Source organism: Cimex lectularius, unplaced genomic scaffold, assembly GCF_000648675.2.
Source record: "Cimex lectularius strain Harlan isolate CLEC.00 unplaced genomic scaffold, Clec_2.1 scaffold9, whole genome shotgun sequence".
Taxonomy (NCBI): domain Eukaryota; kingdom Metazoa; phylum Arthropoda; class Insecta; order Hemiptera; family Cimicidae; genus Cimex; species Cimex lectularius.
The window spans coordinates 1,337,243-1,360,009 of NW_019392733.1; the positions used below are offsets into that span (position 1 = coordinate 1,337,243).

General features: G+C 36.4%; 1 protein-coding gene across 2 annotated transcripts in view; it reads right to left on the reverse strand.

The window, feature by feature from the left end:
- Positions 1-22,767, reverse strand: part of LOC106665391 (myosin-IIIb-like) — a 62,320-nt gene that overhangs the window by 34,444 nt on the left and 5,109 nt on the right. The window contains exon 2 of one of the 2 annotated variants that reach the window (XM_014391789.2): positions 17,062-17,102. The gene's annotated coding sequence lies outside the window, so the exon portion shown is untranslated. Of the gene's footprint in view, positions 1-3,326; positions 3,395-17,061; positions 17,103-22,767 lie in introns of those variants that run through there. The other variant, XM_014391790.2, reaches the window with a different exon arrangement.

Below are 22,767 nucleotides of genomic sequence, written 5' to 3' on the forward strand. Positions count from 1 at the left end.
CTTAAGCATAACTTCGAGTGATCGACGTGCGGAATATTTTTCAAGTTTGATTTTAAATATTATACGTATAAGGAAATCATATTTCTCGACAACTTGCTATTATAGAGATTGATGTAACATTGATACTCGACGTTTGAAGTATGGTACATATCAAATCATATATGTACAAATAATGGCACACGACAAATTTTGTTCAGTGACTATAGGGTTGTCACACATGACAAAAATAACGCTAGAAGGGACGTCAACAGCATGTTGAAAAACCGGAAGAATAAAGGACAATGCGTTGCACCGATTGTAAGTGTAATTTGAGCTCGGAATGGGAACTCGACTTTCGACCTCACTTCACTTCCGCCGTGTCACCGTCGAACTTTTACATCCAGCAACGTTTTGCACGCGACCGTCTAACACAAAACACACTCACAACAAACATACACACATGCCTAAAAACGAGCTAGCAAAAACAAAACACGCACAACCAGTCGGAAACAAACAGTGAAAAATACACAATGTATCTCCCTAGTTCCCTCTCTCACTTTCCCTCTCTCTCACTCTCTCTCTTCCCTCTCTCTCTCTCTCTTTCTTTCTCTCCATCTCTCCCTCCCCCTATGACTCTTTCTTCCTCTTTCTGACTATCTCACTCGCTTACTCAGTCTATCTATCATGTATCATTTCCAACCTTCTAGTATCTCATGTTAAGTGGCAGAGAGATCCAAGAAAACTAACTTTGCGCGGTAATATAAGACATCATCAGTCAAGCTCTCTCTTTATGTCTATCTCCCTCTCTTTCTTTCTTTCTCTTCTACCTCCTTCCTTCGATCTCTATGTTTCTTTCTCTCTTTCTTCCTTCCTGCTCCCTCCCTGTTTGTCTATCTATTTCTTTCTTTTGTCCTCCTTCCCTCCCTCCCTTTCTCTCTCTTTCTGAATTTTTCCTCTCCCTCCCGTTCACTTCCTCCCTGTCTACCTACCTTTTTCTCCTCCCTTCCTCTCTCTTTCTTTCTCTCTCTCTCTCTCTCTCTCTCTCTCCTCTCTCTCTCTTACTATATGTTGATCTCGTTCTCTAGTTCTCTAAACACACACACACACACACACACACACACACACACACACACACACACACACACACACACACACACACACACANCACACACGCACGCACGCACGCACGCACGCACGCACGCACGCACGCACGCACGCACTAACTTTTCATTTCGACCAAAACCTTACATAAAAAGGTAAATTAATTGAAAGAAGTAATTTGGTCAATAGACCACAAAATATAATGGATATAATAAGTAAAACGAAGTATGACTTCACTAACAGCTCCCCGTGGCCACTTCATATGTCGCCGAGAATCGAATCCTAATGACACGACATTTGAAAAATGGCAAAAAGGAGGGACAATTCAAAAGGTTGAGATCGGAAGTTAGTGTCCAAGTGGATTGAAGTCACGATAGCTCAAGTACTTAGAGCAGCAGCGTATTGAGCCGAAAGTTAGGGGGTTCGAAAGGGTTCGAATCTCACTTTTTCATTTTGACTAAAACCTTATATAAAAAGATTAATTTTACTGTATATTCGCGAAAATCTGAATTCTTCTCTCCGAAATATTGTTTGGGTTTTAGTTTAAAAAAAATAAAATTAGAGATGTATTTCGGACTTGTAATGTTCTCGCTCTTATCTTGTCCAGGAACTTAGGGATTCTGATTATGACAGGAGTCTTCCTTGCACAAACGTCGGTTTGGGATGCTGAAGGAAACGTTCTTCCATACATCCTATGAACTGATGAATCCAAGTTCTCCTCTAATGGCATACTTAACCGTTGGAATTTTCGAAAGTGGGCAAGAGGAAAATCCGAGATTTTCGTACTCTTGTCATCATCAGGTGGTTCACAGTATCAACGTTGGGTGTGGACTTCACGGGAATAAATTAACTCGGCCTTATTTCTACGAAAATAATTTAAATCGTGCTCAGCTCCTCAATTGAGGGAGGTTTTACCGACACCGTTAGATGTTGTTCCTCTGTAACAACGACAAAGAATGATTCTCCAGCTTGATGGATGCTCCACACACAACTCTTTGCAGGTGAGACGTCATTTGAATCATTCACTTCTGGCATAGGTGGAAGGACCTCATGGTCCGATCTGTTGTCCTCTTCTCCGATTGAACTCAACTTGACTATTTTGTGTGGGGCCATTTAAAAAACAGTGTCTACGCCAATCATACTCCCATAAAGAAACGGCAAAAGATAAAAAATGTTTGTCGCTCATTCTCCCCTGATTCGATCGCTCTGAGCAGCGGTGAAGAGTGGTTGAAAATAGCAAATTTTTGCATCTTTACGCAAGGCATGCTGTTCGAACATGAAATGTGATTAATAAATAGCAAAATAAACGACTGTTTTTTTGAAACTTTTTGCCACAACTTTGTCATTTTTTGACCAGTTTAAAAACTGATTGCACCATAGTTTTCAGCGTAAAAATCCTTTAAAATGATGTGTCAGGATGTATACACATATAGGGTCGTATTTAAAATTTTGAAGTTGAACTGGGCCTGAGGTACACTATAATTTTTCTCCAAAAAATAATAAAAATTTGAAACTAGACTAAAAAATATTAAAGTCTCTTTTGATAGCGTCATTGGTTCAAGAGAAATTCGGCCGGGCCATCTAAAAGGACACCCTGTAGAGCCAAGGAATTGCACCCTTCAATTAGGTGAGACCGTCTTCATCAATCTTTCTCTACATGTTGGATATATCGCGCACTTTGGCCTAAAAGTAAATGTCCGGTCGAAGCCATTTAAAGCTAATTTATAATTTGTTATTGTTATTAACGATTTAATTTAAGGTCAAATTAAATTTCCCATTTTACGTCCCGTATAGACAAATGCATGAACCAGATTTTCATACTTCTGCATATTTTAGAGCATTATTCATCATTCAAACCATGCATTCTTTACCCTCATTTCCAGCCGATCCACACATCACTCACACGTTGTTTTTTGTTTATTTTAAAGAAAAGAAGAATTCTTGATCCGTACACAAAAACAGAAGGCCGTAAAAATTGTAGCTGAATAACATCGGAACGGGATTAGTTAGAAAATCGCGATTCGTCTCATTTTTTCCCGCTCCAACACTTTCCTCTGAGCAACGGTATACATTCTGACTATTATACAGGACAGGGAGGGTAAAAAAGTAGAAAATTGTGGTATAAATCGTTAAAACGGGATATGACGTGGTTTCTCTCTCTCTCTCTCTCTCTCTCTCTCTCTCTCTCTCTCTCTCTCTCTCTCTCTTTCTCGTCGTGTGTATATGTGTGTGCGCGTTTTTCAAACCTTCACATCAGAGCGATGATATCTGGTATTTCCGCAACACAATTGTCGAGTCTCTGCCAGTTCGCGATGGGCAATTTCCTTCACATCTTATAGTCTATATTTTCAATCGTGATTCTCACTGATGATTCAAAGTCGAACATCGTTCGTTCACCGCGGTGCCTTTTAAAATAAACAAAAAACCCGAAATAAAAACGTTTATGACTGTTATAAACAAAGATTGGCAGTTTGGCCAGTAATACTAGGTCCGCTTTTTCAACCTGTTTATTCTTGGTCAGGCGCGTTTTGTTTCGTGTCAGTGGATATCTATCAACAGCTACTTTCTCTTGTAATAATTCCTTGTTTCAGGCGAAACGTTTATTACACCGGTCGGCTAAATGTTATAATAGTAAGCTTATTTGATCAATGGACATCATGGCCTTCGACATTTCGCCTTCAGATGCCACAATTGGCTGATGAAAAACGACCCACAACCCAACTTAAAAATTAAGATTCAATCGATTTCGGTCAGTTGATGAAATTTTCGTGAGTTAGATTAGTTTACTTTAAGTTGGCTGAAAACACTCCTTCTTCGTATCTTATCTTTAGTATAGTTACAATCTCCAGACTTTTTCTTAGCCTTGGTAGACACCAAACTGCCAATGGAGAAATGGAGAAGAAGTATTCAGGACGACATCAAATACAATGATATGGTACACAGATGGCTTAAAACAAATGAAGGAACCGGATCAGGCGTTGTCTGTACAAGCAAAACATGACCAATAAAACACATTAGGAAAGTACACATCTGTCTTTCAAGTTGAAATACATACCATCAACGCTTGTGCCTTAGAAAATCTCAGAAGAAGTTACACACACAAAAAAATACCCCTAAGATCGAATAGCCAAGCAGGCATTAAAGCATTAGTATGTAAAAATTAGCAATTAAAAATAGTCAGTGAATTCATTTACGATTTCTAAAACCTGGGGAAACACAACTGCCAATACCTTGCATGCTAGTGCACAGAGCTCTGGGCAATGAACAAGCAGACCTGGCAGCGGAGGATCTGCAAGACCTTGGGTATCAGGACACTAGGCAGACCCCTGGTCAGAGGATAATCTGAAAGACAATAAGCCCTGAAGCTATTCTTGGGATAACAAAAACAAACACAGAATCCTCTATCACAGAATGGATCCAAAAAACACCAAAGGAGAAGTGCATAAATTCTAGAGGTGCTAGACACAGGAAGCCTATGTTAAAACTAAGACCATTCTCACTGCTACAGTTACCCAGGGCTTACCTCAGAGGAGGTCACTGGTATCTAAAAAAACAGTTACATGGGCATATTCAATGATGACTCCATTGGTAGATTATGAAGTAAAGAGCAAGAAACTGCCGAACTAACCGTCAATGCAGACGTAACCTGGGATACACAGAAAACTCACGGAAAGAATTGTAGCAACTACAGTCAAAGACCTAGTACGTCTTAAAAGAAGGATCGAGTCAACTGAACTAAGGAACTAGGAAAATAAAATAAGCCAGAAGGCTACAGCGCTTGGGAATCAAACTTCCTAGTATTTACCACCCCTTCATCATCATCATCTGAATCGCTTCGACATTTCGCCTTCAGAAGCCTTGTCTCATGAAAACAGCTCGGTCCAATTGATTGATTTAGTGTGTTAGATTGGTTTAGTTTAGATTTGAGGTTGCTTAAAACACTCCTCGTATCTTATCTTTACTATAGTTACTATCTTCAAGCTTTTTCTTAGCCCTTGATAGACACCTAACGAACTTCAGAGATGGAGAGAAGATCCTCCATCAGAAATGCATCTCAAAAAGCAGAAAGCAACGTTCCAGCTCATGATAGGATTAAGTATCATCATAATACCTGGTTTCTACCAAGGATTCAACGACAACAGCTGCAACCCATGAATGATGCAATAAAGACACCAGAAAGAACAAGAACTTCAGAGAATCAAGAAGCTATATTTATGGGAGTTAGCAACAAATCTGTTCCAGTACCACCTAGCAGCTACAAATCTGTTTTAATACCACCTAGCAGTTGCACTTACAAACCTGTTCTAGTACCACCTAGCCTAGCTAAATACAAACAGCATACTCCACCGAAACCCCTTGGGCCCATGATTTGTTTTTATATTTAATTTTATATATTTTTGAATTTTAATTAAATTTTTCTAAAATCTCTGCCATTCAGGATGGACAGTGGGCTTAGCCACTATACTTGTTATTTATAACATTTGTACTCATGTCTATCATGTAACGGTGAGGTGCTTTGAACGATGCTTATGCACTAGTGTATGTGCACCTATCATTCCCGACGCAATTATTGGCCAAATGACGTTACGTACGTCAAGGCAACCGTCTCTGTACTCAAACGGAGAATTCTCAGGAGAAAAACGTGCACATTATGCAAATAAGTGGCCCAAAAGGATTTCTCTGTCCGTTATAATTACGCGAATGTCCGATTGTCTTTCATTTTCAGCCCGTTTCATCTCGTTCGGAGAAACCGCCGAAGGAAAAGAATCGAGACCGTGTGATTCTCTCCATTTGTGACTGGAGTAATGAAAGACTAGCCGGCGAAGAACAATAAATCAATCTCGGGAAAGGCACCGGCTCGGCACCAATTACCCTATTTCGTTTTTGTTTTGCATCACGTAGGCCGTTATCCCTCGGTAAAAGGATGCCACCGGCGCAGAATGGGCACGACACGTTCGGACTCAACTGTCATAAACTGGCAACGATAAAGGTCAAAATAAAACATTAAGAAAAAAAGAAAAATCATCCTTATCACCGTTTAGCACTGTCCGAGGGTTGAACGATTTCAGGATTTACGATATCTCAACCGTGTCGCTACATGAGCGTAACCGATGGTCACGATTTAAAAACGTCCTCACCCGGTGATATATAAAAAAGGTGATAAATGTTCAGTATGACATCAATGACAAAGCTCAATCTTTCATTTCAACCTTCTTAGCTGCATAAAAGTCGACTCTCGACTTTCTTCCGTAAGTCAGATGTGACAGTATTACAAGGGAAAACAGCGTCAATGAAAGTCCGTTATTTCTCGTCTGTTTATATTTGCATTTTGAGAGAAAAGGAACTTAACCGTTAACAGTTAAACCGATAACAGTTAACTTAACATGACCAGGCTTTCGAGAGGACATCTGTTCTGTGTTCCAGCTTCGAAAAGAAACCGAACCATATCAAGATGTCCTTTATAACAAACAATGGAAAGAATTGATTCTTTAAACTCCTCGGATGTTAAATCCAGCACCTCGTTCTAATACGATATTTGCCACTTCCATCAAGGGAATCCATTTTGTGGTCTTCTACATCGGAACAGGAGAACATTTACAGCTTCGAGATTACCACAGCATGCATGCATTAAGGTGTATTCAATGTGGAGGATTGATCATTAACATATCATGATTTGTTTTTCGTTTACATAAAAAGACAGTAGTTCAATAATCATTACTCTTGTGGAGCTTCTTTCGAGAAAAAGCGCGGCTCGTTGAGGGCAAACAGTCAAAATGTAAAGCCCCACCAGATTTTACTTTTTAAAATATATTGTACTACAAACTTTCTTCAGTTCCTGATCAGCTCCAGCTTCAAAAAAAAAAAAAACCCACACCGTATCAAGATGACCTTGAGCGAAGGTAAGAACTAATTTTTTTAAACTCATTTGAATGGGTGTTAACTCCAGCACCTCGTTCTAATAAGATCTGTGCTACTTGGGCAAAGCCAGTGGCCGCTTCCTTCAAGGGAGTCAGTTTCGTGACATCTTTAGCCGAACTCTTACAGTAGATGACCACCAGCACATGCATAAAGGGGTATTTTCTCAGGAGGAATCGTCATCATCAAGAGAACATGATCAATAATCTAACGATATCAACATAAGAGTTGATGCTTCCATTAAAGATGTATAATCTCCTTTACGTATCAATACATTTTTAAATTCATAAGCAATGTTGTGTTTTATGGTTGTTTATGTCACTTGGTGATTCTAACCATAAACGACAAATCTCATAGTGGACAATTTACCCTGAAAAGAAATTCGCTGAACTACATAAAAGCATATTTCCATGTTATACGATGGTAGTTGAGCAAGGTAGAACTTGGAACAGTTACAAGGCGTTTAAGAATGGGTCTAAGCCGACTTACAATCTTATGAAAACTGGAATACAAAAGGAAATGAGATATGAGTATTAAGTTGACATGGCAGAGACTAGAATTAAACTGTTCGTTGAGCGTAACCGAGTTGGAGGTGGATGTAAAATTGCACGAGAGGAGACAAGTAACGGTTCTGTATCGGGTGGAACGCTTTACGAAAAACCTCCGACCATGCTTTTACCACAGAATAAAAAGGCGCGTGATTTTTCGAAATGAACGAGAAAACTCCTTCAATTCCATGAGACGAGGTCTTGGTCCAGATTTAACGATGTTTGTAATAACTCTTGACATTGGAACGATATGAGAATAAATTGTATGAAAAGAAGCAGGCCGATAGATACGAAAGCGTGTAGAATCGAAGTGTACATACATACACAGTGACAATACGAATTTTTCTTATACCAAACCATAAAAGATGGACTTGGATAACCAGGGCATGGTCACAAAGGGAGAAAGATGCTGAAGAATCACGGAGACCACCGGGAAAATTAGTCGTCAAAAAAATACATTTTTGCTATTAATTGATCAAAAAATTTCCTAATTTGTCTATAGTTAATCATCCAAAAGTTTTATCCAAAAGAATTTTTATTTGTTTATTCTTACTTATCGTTCTACCAAGACCGTTGAAATCTTGGATGTCAGCAACTTACATTTTTGTAACAGGTGTAACGCAATAGAAAACAACCAATTTTCATAAAGACTTCTAATTTACTTTAGAGGTAGTTTTGAGATTGGATGTATAAAATAGTTGCTTTGACTGATGAGCCCTATTATCTCAAATTTTTTAATTTGTATCTCGTATGTTCATACGTCATACGAATTTGTTCTTCTGATTTTCACTCGGTCACTGGCACTATAGCCAGCACTGCTCCTGGAGGACAAATATCTGCCCATGCTGGCACACTAGGTCCTCAAGGATTAGAGGGCGAGTAGTCGTTTAAGGCGACATGGTGGATGTTAAGTAGTAGATACTAGATAGTGAATTCTTCGGATGAGACGAAAGTTAGATTGGAATGGATCAATTCTTGAACAAAGGAATGTTGAGGTTCGTGACATAGTGGAGAGCTTGGTCAATTCTTCTGAGTGCTTTTGATTTGGTACCCCACAATTCAGCTCCGTCCAATGTCCAATTAGGTAGAATTATTTGAGTGTTACTGCTATGTCTGAATTTGGTCAAGCTGTCTTTTTAGCTTTAGCCAAGTCCAAATCTGTTGAGTAGTCTCTCATGTCTGGTACAGCGATTTTACATAAGTCTATAGTTCTAGGTATTTCACTTGTGTGGACGTCGGTTATTCCTGTTGTTGGTGTATAGTCAAAGTAAAATAAGTATAGTAAAGTGAATTGGGTGCATTTGTATTAAATTTTTTGCAGCATTCACCGATAATCCCAAGGTGTTCTTGGCTAGTATGGGATGCAGAATCATAGGTTGATAGGGTGTTGTTGGAACGGGGTTAATTTACAGGATGGGACTAATGATTCTAAATTTCGTTCATTCGGACTGTCCAATGGATTTGTAAAATAGTGAACAGTCTGGAAAATGCGATTTTACAAAAAAATACGCCAGCAATTTTCCATGATCAATACTAATCTTTGGGAGCTACATTTGTGGAAAAAACTCGGGTCATTGAGAGGAGTCAAAATGTAAAGCCTCGCCTTTTTTAAATATATTGTCTGTCGAATTTTTGATATATATATTTTTTTTTGTTGGACTAGGTTAACAAAACCCAATGTCGATCTTGAACCTGCTCAGCAATTCAGAAGTATTCAAGAAGTTCAGTTAAATTACTGTCAATATTTGTTTAACGCTATCGTTCATTATATCGTTGGTGAGAATGATTATAAATGAAATATCTCTAATGGTGAAAACACCGAAGAAAAGAAACCGAACCTGGGACAGCTCGTGACCTACTCATCGCCTCGGATAACAACGGCTTAAAAATATTACTTTTTGGTTTGGCGATTTAAATACAATTTTAAGACAGTTGTATGATTGATTGAACCATTTAAAAAATAAAAAGACCGTTTTGTAGTTTAAAATTATGATATTAATTAATTAACAGCAATCAAAGTTTTTTCTTAATAGCTTTATAACTTTTATATTAACAAGAGTATGTTAATTGTTGAGTTATTAATAGAGTTTTTGGGAATGGGTGCGCGAAGGAAAATAACAGGGGCGAAGGCGCATTTATATACTGCAATGACTGCGACTCGAAATATCAAGTTCTTAACTTCTTGCAGTTGGGGGACCTTCGGGATACAAGAACTTATTTAAGATTTACAGACAGTTTATCAGTAGAGATTCAGATAATACGTTGAGTATCCTTTGAGACTACCTAAGCAGTCAGCTAGAAGTTCTATTTCATCAGCAAAGGGCAGGCATATAAGGTGAGCAATTTCATCCCAACACATTCCGATTTTCAAATAAGCGGACGAATTAGATATAAACAGAGAGAAAAGTAAGGGCGACAGGGATTCTTCCTGAAGCACCCCCATCGTTACAGCAATGCTATCCTCTAATAAGTCGTCATTCAACACAAGTAAAACGAAGTATATCTTCACTAAAGCACTCCGTGGCCATTTCAATTGTCACCGAGAATCGAATCCTGATTACACTACATTTGAAAAATGGTAAAAAGGAGGGAAAATTCGAAAGGTAGCTCAAGTGGTAGAGCAGCGGCGTATTTAGCCGAAGGTCGTGGGTTCGAATCCCGCTCGTGACATTGGCTTTTTTATTTCAACCAATACCTTACATAATGATTAATTAATTGAAATTCAACACAAGGTTGAAGAACCGCCGAATTATAAGGATCTTGTCATCTATCCCCAATAGATCGATTTTCACCCAGAACAAATTATGTCTTACATTATCAAAGCCTTTTGAGAAATTAACAAAAACAGCAAAGGCACTTTCCTTTTTGTGTACACTGTGTCGCTAAATTATGTAAAATAAAATATTTATGCAAGGTTTATTCTTACAGACCCAGCCTGGTCTTCTGGTATGATGCAACTGATTTCACAGTACCTATTAAGGCGGTTACGAATTATAGTAGTAAACAGTTTACACAGTATTTTAAACAGTGCTATTCCCCAAAACCATCACCGAAGATGGTCAATAGTTAAAAGCTTTCAAAATAAGCGAGTATGCGCGGACCAAACGGACCATCACTGCTCAGATCACAAGAAGAAATCACTGAATATAATTTTAATATATTATATTTTAAATAAATAAATGAGGTCTCAACATTTGAGAGATTGTGGCTTTGATTGAAATAATTAGGACAAAATAAAAAGCCGAATCTCGTAAAATTTAAAATACCCACTGTGTCAAATTTGTTCTACTTTTTTAAAAAAATGTAAACCTTGAGCCTTTGATTTGTGAAATTTATGAATCTTTGAACAGACCGCGGACTGAGTTATTCTAATTAAAGAAAAAAAAGTCCGTTTATCGGTGTTAAGTTGGGAAGTAAGGGAAAAATTATGCTCCGATGCTGATATAGGCCTGTTCTCCATATGAAACTGCACGTGGCTCCTTCACATCCAACTGAACAATTTAATTGACGGTTTTCAACGATTATTTTAACAAGTGCCAACTTCGAACCCTATCATAAATTCAATTACTGGCTCCTTTTCATATCGCCAGATTATCGCACGAGCTTGGTTTTCGTCCCATATATTATTCATCCTATGATTATAATTTTTTATTACAGTGCGTGTTAACACGTTTGTATACATTTATGACTCATCTAGTAAAAATATTATGACGATTCTTATCATGAATGAAGTAATGAAAATAATACACATTCATCGATACTATGATTGATTCACTTAAATATAATAATAATAATTATTATTATAATTAGCAACATAACGCTAACATGAAAAACTATCGTTCAGGCATTTGGTTTTCTGGTTCTAGAAGGAAGAAGGAAAGTATAGAAAGAGTGATAGAGGGGAAAGAAAGACTGGATGGATAAACCGAAGTTAAAACATAAACAAATGATAGATACATTAATAGATATGTAGGTAAAGATAGAGCGAGCGATCAAGAGAGAGAGAGGAAGAGAGAGAGAGAGAGAGAGAGAGAGAGAGAGAGAGAGAGAGAGAGAGAGAGAGTGAGAGAGAAAGGCAGACAGATAGACATCACTGTGGTGACAAGGTTGAATGAGACTGACAGACATCATCAAACAAATGAGAAAATAGAACTATCGAAAGAGCTATAAAAAAAAGACTGATGGACAAATTAATCGACAAGGTGTGAAAAGATATACAGTTGATACATATAAATGTAGATAGAAAGTAGAGAAAAAGACATACAATAAGACAAATAAACATACACACGGATACATATATGCATAAGAAAGAGATGAACAAACAAATAGATAGAAAAATACATGATTGTATAGATAGACAAGCAGATACAAAGATAAATAGCTGCAGAAAGCGAGAGAGAGAGTGTGTGTGAGAGAAAGAGGGAGAGAGCAAAAAAGAGAGAAAGATAGCAAGTTAAATGGCATATCCCCAATTACCCCGAGAAATATGGAGGTAGTGTGAATGATTTGTGGTGTGTGAATGTATTTATTATCGTGAATGGATGGGTTATCTCCAATCAGCCTGAGGAGTTTCCAGTACTCTGGACTTGAAGCTAACCACACTATTATTTTTTATTTATTATAAATAGGTTTTTGTGCATGTGCCCTGAGGCTAGCAATAGGATAAACAAAAGAGAGAGTCGGTTATCGTTATATCATAAAACATCATAACGGGAGACACATGAAAAGAAATTAGAAGGAATAAAATGCGAGAAAAACAAGAAAAGAAATGAGAACTGACGATGACCAAAGAGTTTGCCAAAACAGATCTTTTGCCGAGCTATGCTGGTTCATTTATCTATGCCAAACTGTCAGGGGAGTTCTTTCAGATCCTTTGATATCGTTCTTAGGATTGGGGATTGTTTTTAATGGCCCCACTCAAGGGAAAATGCGAAGAATGAATGAAATGAAATGAATGAAAAATGAAAAAATCCGATGCGATGTTATGATAAGCGAATTGAAAGGTTTTACACTGAACAGTGTTTTTCAGCAGAATTTCAAAAATCTTTAAAGGAAGACACTTTCGGCAAAAGACAGATTTTTTGTAGATTTTGAATGTCATACACAGTCAATATTTAGTCTAACTGTGAATTTCATCTGTGCAGATTTGTGTGTGTGTGTGTGTGTGTGTGTGTGTGTGTGCGTGCGCGTGCGCGCGCGCGCGTGTGCAGATCAATTTCACAGTTGGCTGAATATTTACAATAGTTATTCATTAATTATTATAAATTTCACTATTAATTCATGAAAACAGACTAGATTTGATAATCTTCCGACTTGCATCCATAACGCTTTCTTCCCCCAACGCTTTAGATTTTTGTTGCAAACATACCTAAGCACATCCTAACATGTTTTCAATGTGATATGGAAGTGTATATTGATGAAATTTTGTGTGATGATGGTTACAGTAATAAAGAATCTATTTCCTGAGGCTAAATGATCTCTTATCTATAATCTAGAAAACTAGACAAATAGTTGCGTTTCCTCGGTAGCCTTCTAGTGAAGGCGGGAATTGACGTTGGTGGCGTTCCCTAAGGTTGAGGAATATGGACGGTAGCACAGACATGCCCCCTTGTCTGCCATCCGAGAGTTAAATATGTAAATTGTATTGTGGACGGCCAAATTAGTTGTAAATGAAGGCATTCTGATTGAAAAACTTCAATATTTCAATAGTTACAATTTTTATTCGAAGTCTGAAGTTTTCGGATGATTTGACTTGATCAGTAACCAACTTAACCGACTTGTTTATTTTTATATAGACTTGTATGCCTTTTTATTAAGCTTGTACACTTTATTTCAAAACGTTCCTGCCGTTAATAAATTCGAGTTGGCTTGTTATTAAGCTAAAGCTTAATTATTCAATTTTTTTTTCAAACAGCAGCAAGAATCTTAGGGTTTTTCACATAATCCTTTATTATGTTTATATCCGCTTTTTAATCTATAGTTCAATAGTTTTGAAGGCTGAAGCTTCCAAAAATAGTTTTTGACTTTTCTTCCATAAATACGACTTGTACAGGTCTGAGGTTTCGTCTGTAGTTTTTGTATTGGGATGTCCGGAAAATAATGCAGGATTTTGGTATTAAACAAAAAAAAAGAANGTAATCCTGTAAACGTAAACAGAATATTTTATATAGATTTTTTTTAATGAAAACTTAAAATCCTGCATTATTTTCCGGACAACCCGATATATTGGTTTGATCCGGCCATTAATCATTAATCCAGGGTTCATTGTTAATTTTTATTGAAACATTACGCCAAATTTCAGGCAATTTGTTAAGCAGGTTTTTCAAAAGCTTTTCGACATTTTTCCCAAGCGTTCCTGCAGGTTATTATGCATGTTTTTCAATAGTTTACGACCTTGTAGCAAGGTAAGTTTGAGTAATTAGTATATTTTGTAACATGGATAAGTTTTCAGGCAGGATATACATCCATTTCCACGTTACCGGGGAGTAAGCATAGGTTAGGTTAGGAATGGTTAGACTATGTAGGGTTAAGTTAGGTTAGGTATAGTTTTCCAAGGCGTTGCTCTTAAAAATATACTTTTGAACATAATTTTTTTAGGTTTTTAAATTTACGTTTGAATAGGAAGTAAGTAGTATTTCTCTAATTGTAATTATTATTAGAATGCGGTTCATTAATCCGTAACAGATTGCCTATTTTGTTGATCATTTCCTGCCAACTCTCAGATGATTTCGTCACGCTTTCTACCCCTCAATTTTCGGCTTTGTTTAAAACATTCCTCCAGTGCAGTTTTTACTTATTGTAATAGCAATACGAGTTTATTTAATGACAACTTATCGAAAATTCCTGAAGCGCGTTGACAGGAACGGGTTGTAATCAGAAGGCGCTGCGTTTTTGGGAATATTGCGGGTTGAGATAGCACGTCCCGGCCCAGGGTGGCAATTTTATGCCGCATCACGACGAATTATGTGACCGGGCTTTGTCGTCGAGGTGGAGCGACTACAGGACTCGGAAACAGTTTTTGAAACGAAAGCCGTTCCATTTTCAGGAAGCAACCTGTAAAATTCCCTAGCGACACAACCGAATCTTCAGGTGACGTCCTCCTTTTACACGTTGATGACGAAGGGTTCGCTTTTACCATTGTCGCACAGGTTTTCGACATTGCATCGTCATCAAGTATTTAAGAAATGTTTTGTAGACCATTATAAAAGCAAATCCCTAAAAAAAAAAATGCGGTCAAACTATCGCTTTCACAACAACTCCAAGTGTATAAATATGGAGAAACTGCATTTGCCTGGGATACGACGAACATCACCTGGAAGAAATCTTTTCGATAAGTCCCAATCTTTCTTTGTCTGTCTGGAGAAAATCTGATACAAACCACAACCGCTCGCATAAAACTCTTCACCATGAACCGCGAAAGTTTATTATTTTTTTATTTTTAAATTAAGCATTGATATTGGACTTAATTTTATATTTTTTCCCTTAGGTATAAGTGAGAATAAATGGAAAACTAGCATTAGAAGGAAAGTGTTAACAATAACATGTAAACTCACATTCTAAAATTTCTTTGGCCCCCATTTTCGTACATTTTTAATAAAAACTTATATTTAAAATGTAATCAATATGGAAGAAAGTCAACTTATATTAGTAAAACTACTAATTCTACTAATTTCACAGCCTTTTCTCTTTTTTTGGCATTAAAATGTTTTTATAAGCCATAGGTGATTAGATAAAATTTTTAATATTTTCTCAAAATAATAAATATTTATATAAATAAGAATAAATTAACATTGACATATACTACACGAACGACAATGTTCGTCAGACGCTTCTACACATAAAATGCAACAAAAAAGTTCGTATGAACCAACGTCCGATTTTTTTTTCCAGAAAAAGAACGAACAACAATACAGAATCTGTAAAACCCAACTTGAGCCTAATAAAAAAAGAAAGAACATTCAGCGTAAAAAGCAAACAAAACACATAAAAAAAGACAATAAACATAGTAACAACCAAATTGCGTTAATTTTTTGTGTGCTTTTTAAGAGGTTAAAGTTGGATTTCACAACTTCTGTATTGTTGTTCTTTTTTGTTTTGTCTGTGTTTGGTGTAGATATTATGTACATTTTTTCTGGTATGTTCATTCCCTCCTTTCTATGTGCTTTGTTTGATTTTTACGTTTATTTTTTTTTCTTTTTGTGTTTTTTTATTATGTAAAAGCTGAGAAATAAATTTTGCCCAGGACAAAAAGTTGAATTACTAGATTAAACCCACTCCCGTTTTCCACGCCGTCGCCATTTTTTTCCCATTTAGCATAAAATTTCTATATTTTGGTTCGATGTAATTAAAAAAAGGGTATACCGCTAGAAAGTTTATTAAACGAAGAAGTTTTTATGAAATTGGCTAAACTATACCGTGAATTTCTTCAAAGAGGTTGCAAATTTAGTTTTTTACAAATTTTAAATTTAGTAATTTTTGGAAGATTTGGTTTTTGTATTCTTACTAAATTAAATTTAAAGTTCCAGAAGGGTTCCTTCTTAAAGGAAATTTAACGCTCTTTATAATGCTTTTTTTGATTGCCAAAAAATAGTAGTTCAAGAGCTACGAGTTGATTTGCCGAAAACCGTAGATAGTTAAAAGAAATATTGAATTTATGCGAAAGGGTTGAAAATCAGACCATGGCTCCTACTGGTTTTTGTTGCATTTGAGGCATCTGACGGACACAATAGCGAATCATCATGTGTACTAATAAATATAAATAAATATTCGCACTGTTATATTACATTACACTATAAATTTAAAAAGGCTCTCGTAAATGTCACCGTTTCCTCTAAGTTTTAATGAAGTCAATCTAAGTTTAATGGATGCGCTATTGAAGACTTTACGATTCTTTGATACAACCTCTCCCTCTGAGGCTTGTTCAATTTCATCGCAAGTCATAAGAGTTGCGGTTGGTCTTTATTTTGTGACGTTTTATAGGCTGATTGCCATTTGCTTATGATCTGATGATTGACATAATTTTTATCTTCTATTTTTATCTTTATATCTCGTTTGAGAGGTTGGATATCTAGCAAAGCGCTGACTGTCGTTGCGGACTTTGCCAGCTTATCTACCGCCGCATTCTACAGTATTCCTGAGTGACCCTCACCCAGCATGGGGATACTTTTTTATTTGTATTGATAAGTTGTGTATTTTTTTAATAACCTCAATTATTAGGTAGTAGAGTTTTACAATTGGTGCATACTACTAGGACAGCCTATTATAATGAATATTTTGCCTACATCTTCGTTTGCAACATATTCCTTATTGCTTGGTATTCGAGGGTGAAAATTGTGAGTATCACACTTCTGTGGACCAGGATCAGGTCCAAAGCCAAAGACGGGAATGTTGAAACTATAAAAGGTGTGTTTTTTTTTTTTGTTGAAAAATCGGTCTCATTATAACTATAAAAATCGTTGTCTATTGAATTTGTATTTCATTGCATGCAAAATCGTATATTTTATTATGAATCACTCACCTTCTAAGCGGAAAATACGTGCGTTATAAAATTGAAAGCATCTGAAAAAAGACAGAAATGTATTGATTTATAGATAAAGTTTGTAGAGAACACATAATAAAAGGTTAAGAGTGAGAGGTCATATCAAGATCTGTTAAAATGTAAGTAATAAGCAAATATATAAGAACATACAAATATAAGTCGATATAACTATGACTAGATACAATTTCAATTTTTTTACAATTTTTTTTTTTTGTACTTTTATCAATGAAAAAATCTATGACAATGGCGCTCGTCTCTGAATTTTATTCATTGGAGAATGAAAAGTTCCAATTGTAGGCTAGGTTGAAAGTTTGAAGCTTTCTGGTGTTATGAGATGGAATGTTAAAGTCAATTAATTTGAAGAGTTCTGGACAGTTTATCGTATTAAATGATAATTTATGGAGAAATATGCCATTTTATTACTTCTGGCTTCAAGTGTGATTATATTCAATGCATTTAGAATTTCTAATTAATGTACGGCATAATTGTGGAATAAAAACAATTTTACGTATCTGAGAAATCTATGCTGGACACGTTCACGTGAACGTTTTAGATAGGGATAATGTGGTGACCAAACTACATACGAAAATTCAATGATGGTCTGACTAAAGAAATACACTTTTAACACCTGAATATTCTGAAAATCTTTAGAAAAACAAATCATAAATCCGAGAAGTTTTATTGATTTAGGAGTTGAACTTAAAATGTAGTTTTTTAACGTTAACTATTAGTCAAACAAGATGCCGCTGTTCTTAATAATGTTAACTGAATTGAGGGGGGGGGTCATTGATGGTGTAAGTGCAGTTGCTAGAATTATTATTACTATTTTTTTTTTACGAGGGTTCGCAACAGCAGAGGTCATATCAACTCTCAGGGTGCCGGTGTTTTTGAAAAAAAAAAAAAAACATTTGTAAGTATGCAATCCAGCGGTCCTGCATTCGAACCCGGGACCTTCACCTTACAGTGATGAGCGCCGTGTCAATGCCTAAACCGTTGCGGCCACCGACGACCCCTGCTAGAATTATTGCACGTAGAGAAGCGGATATGGAAACATTTTGAAGTATTAAAATTTAGATTATTATTTAAACAGCAAGTGTGACGAGAATTTTAATTGTTTTGCAGGATTAAGTGATCAGAAAAAGAAAAAATATTGTTAGAGATTTTTAGATTATCAGCAAAGAGAAGACGATTTATATCATTAATTAAACGCAGAGTAAATGTCATTTATCATGTCACAAAAAAAAGAGGTCCTAAGTGAGAACCCTGAGGAACTTCTGAATAACTGTAAATTTAAAAGATTCAGATAAATTAACTTTGACTATTTGGAATATATTTTCTAGATAAGAGTGAAACCAACAGAGAAGACCGCCATAAAAACCTATGCCTCCAACTTCGCAATCAAAATGTCATGATGGACAGCATCAAATACTTTTGCAAAGTCTGTGTTAGAAATATCAACCACTTTTTAACTCACGAACACACTGGATAAGTACAGTCTTGAAGAAAAATGCAAATTCAGTTGTTACTGCCAAGTTTTCGACTTATTTTGAGATCATCATCAGGGCAAAACAATCTTAAATATGTTTACAGATTGACTTATTTAAGCTTTTTACAGGCGATCTCAAATTTTCTTGAAGACCGACAGTCTTCTCTCATTGCCAACTACTGTAACTTCCTTTTACATAATAATCAATCATTAGACATATTTAAGATTGTATTGCCCAGATGATTACCTTAAAATAGGTCGAAAGTTTGGCAGTAACAATTAAATTTGGTTTTTTCTTCAAGACCGTTTCTTGATCCAGTGTTCATGATACCAAGATCACACACGGACTCCTCCTATTGGGGGTGAGACCACGCAAGTCCGATGTGTGGAGAACTTATCAAGGTAGAGCACATAATAACAGTCTGGAAAGAAGTAAGTCTGCACAGAAAGAAATACGACATCCCGAAAGCCAATGCACTTTAGGCTTGGCAGCAGGAACAGATCGCTGATCCAATATTTCAGGACCATTAATATTTTTAGTTGTATATAGATATTTGAACCTTCATGTATGAAATATGTGTTATTTATTGAAATAATGTATGCATATGCGTGAATGGAGGGGCTTATCCCCAAATTACCCCGAGGAATAAAGAGTGTTATAGGGCAGTGTGAATGATTTGTGGTGTGTGTATGTAATTTACTAGCGTGATTGGCTGTATTTAACGCCCATTACCCCGAGGAATATCGAGTGTGAATTAATACGTGAATGAAATTTATTAGCGTGAATGGAGAGGCTTCTCCCTCAATTACCCAGAGTACTCTGTGGTAGTGTGAAGGTTAACCAGACAATCATGTAAAAACATGTTTATCTTGTTTCTGTATTTCTGGGAAATTGTGTTTGTTATTTGTGTTATTTTATCCACAAATGATGAGGCCTTGAGGTGCAGAGAGGCTAACAATTCAATAAAGAAAACAAAAAGGAGTTAGCTACCGTAATAGTATAAAATATCATAAATTGGCTGTAGAATCGGTAAAAGAAATTAGTAGGTTTAAAACGCGAGAAAGGTAAGAAAATAATTGCAAAGCTAAGGAAGATAGGGCTGGGCTCGCTATGATCAGTGTATTAGGCCGGCCCTAAAAATAAACAATACGACGATTTCTTTTAAATTCATTGTTAATTATTTATTTATACCATTGGGCTTGGGTTTATTTTAGTATAATTTCATAGTCTTTTTAACTGTATATGTCTGAAAATTGATTTATGATTGGTTTGAACTCTTCGTAGTGGAATTTGACCAAGGGCGTTGGGGAGAAATTCAACCGCAGCATCATAATCGGATTAGTTGAAAAGTTTGATTTCCAAGTTCACTCGGGGAGAAAGCTTCTTATTATCACTTATTAAAATCGAGCCGATTAAACAATAATAATAATAGTAATAATAATAATAATAATCTCCAGGTATTTAGCGAGAAATCCAAAAAACATGAAAAAGATTTTTTATCCTGAGAAAAATTGATTGAACATACCACCCACTGCAAACCGACTTGCTGAAACTTTGTATTGAACCTAGACGTTACAGAATAAAAACGTCATTTTCAAATTACATCCCTGGAAGACTTTTCTCGGCGGAAAAGCGATTTTTACCCTCGCTATTTTTTGACTAAGGAGTAAAGTACATACAATTGTAAGTTACTAGTGATAAACTTGGTAGTTTCCGATCATTTTGGTCTGCTTAACACAGCTGTTTTGCCCTGTCGAGCGCGTTTCGGCCTTTTGCTATCATCGGCGATGAGTAAGATGACGCTTCTGACCAAAACAGTGAGGATAGTAGGCTGTAGGAAGCGATAAGCATCCTGCCTTCAAAATAACACCCTCACCTGTACGGTAATATCGAGTTCACCTTAAATTTAGAAAGTAGTAAGGAAAGATTCTATTGCCTCTATTCATTTTACACTCTAACCCCACGTATGTGAGAAAGACAACATTATTTGCATACAATCCAATCTCACTCACCTATACGACAAGAATCGAGATTTTCTTATGTGATAATTTTCATTAATTCTATGCCTAAAATGAAATAATTTCCTTGTGGGAAAATTCGATTCGAAAAGCCTCCCCCTCCCCCCCAAGATCTTCATTTCTTCATTGCGAAAATCTTCCGTTTCAAGTGGTAGGTGATGAACGATCGAAAGTTTTTCCAAACAATTCGCACAGCGCAGTCAGTAAAAACCCTTTCCCATAGGCCATAAACAGAGCATAAGGCTTATTAAGTGCTACTTTATTCGTCATATACTTGCCCGTACCTTTTCCTCCGTTTACCGTCACACTCTGTTCATAAAAGGAAGAAACCTTCAACAGAAAAGTAATAAACTCGAGTACACGGTGTTTCTCGATCCGTTTTTCTCATATAATAACGACATTTGCTGCCTGTGAAATGAAAAAATTACAATCGAAAAGGAATTGTTAAGATATACCATAAAAATTAGCAAGCTTAAAGATCTGAAGACGGAATCGAGCGTGACTGCGGCCAACCGGCTTGTGACATAACGTAGAAACGATTCGAAACTGCTTGGTGAGATTTTTTTCAGAAAAATTAATCTCATAATCTGTATCGCAGTTTTTGAAATGATTACTATTTTGAGATGGATAAATTTGTTTTGCGTGACCATTACACATCATCGATTTCTCGTTAACTTGAAGTACGCATAGGTTAGGTTAGGTTTAGGGTTAGGGACGGTTTCCGTGAAGCGGAACATGCAAGAGTGTTGGGTTCTTCAGATAATCTTGCATTATGATGTTTTCAAAGCTGAAGCTTCCTAAAATCGTTTTTTGCTTTCCTTTCAAAAATACAACTATTGTTAAGAGTTACGTTTTTTGGAAAATGGTTTGATCTAAACAGTAAGTAATACAAGGTTTATTGTTAATTTATATTGATATATTTTCCGCCAATTTTGCAGGCTTTTGTTAAACAGATTTCCCAAACGCCTTTCTGCTTTGTCCCCCAAACATTCCTGTAGTTTTTATGCATATTTTCCACTAGTTTATGGCCATGTATCAAGTTTTGGAAATGAATATTTTTTGTGATGCGTACCCAAATTTGTTTTGTGTGACTACATTTCGAGTTAGTGGGAAGGACGCACATGTTAGGGTTAGTATCATGTACAGTTCGGTCTGGTTACGTTAGGTTAGGTAGAGTTAAGCGGATAACACTTACATGAATTTTTAGGTTCTTCAGATAATCTTTACCCTGCATTATGATTATATCAGCTTTTTATTCGATATTTCATCTTTTCAATGCTGAAGCTTCCTAAAATCGTTTTTGGCTTTTCTTTCCGACTTATAACTAGTGTCCAAGGACTGAGGTTTTTCGATATTGGTTTGGTCTGGCCAGTATCGCAATTTCCCAAAAGCACTTGTACTTTCTATCCCAATTATTCCTGCGGTTTATTGTGCACGTTGTCCACTAGTTTATGGCCGTATATCAGGTTTAAGAAATGAATACTTGGAGCGTAGGTGGTCGTAACGGTTTAGTCACGCATAACACAACATACAAATGGGCTTTTTGTCAAAAACACCGCAACCTTAGTAGCTGTTGCGACCCCTAGTAAAAAAATACTTTTTTTGGGATGCGTATCCAAATTTGTTTTGTGTGACTATATTTCAAGTTAGCGGGAAGGACGCACATGTTAGGGTTAGCGTCATGTACAGTTCGGTCTGGTTACGTTAGGTTAGGTAGAGTTAAGCGGATAACACATAGATGAATTTTGAGTTTCTTCAGATAATCTTTACCCTGCATTATGATTATATCAACTTTTTAATCGATATTTCATGTTTTCAATGCTGAAGCTTCCTACAATTGTATTTGGCTTTTCTTTAAGACATAACTATTGTTCAAGGACTGAGGTTTTTTGATATTGGTTTGGTCTGGCCAATATCGTTATTCTAGGGCTCATTGTTAATTTTTATTGATCTATTTTCCGCCAGTCTTCATCCAATTTCCCAAAAGCTTTTTTACTTTCCATCCCAAGCATTTCTGCGGTTTATTGTGCATGTTTTCCTCTCCGCATTCGAACAGAATATAAAAATGGGTTTTTTCAAAATCACCGACACCCTAGTAGCTGTTGCGAACCCTAGTAAAAAAATACTTTTTTGGGATGCGTACCCAAATTTGTTTTATGTGACCACATTTGCGTAACAGG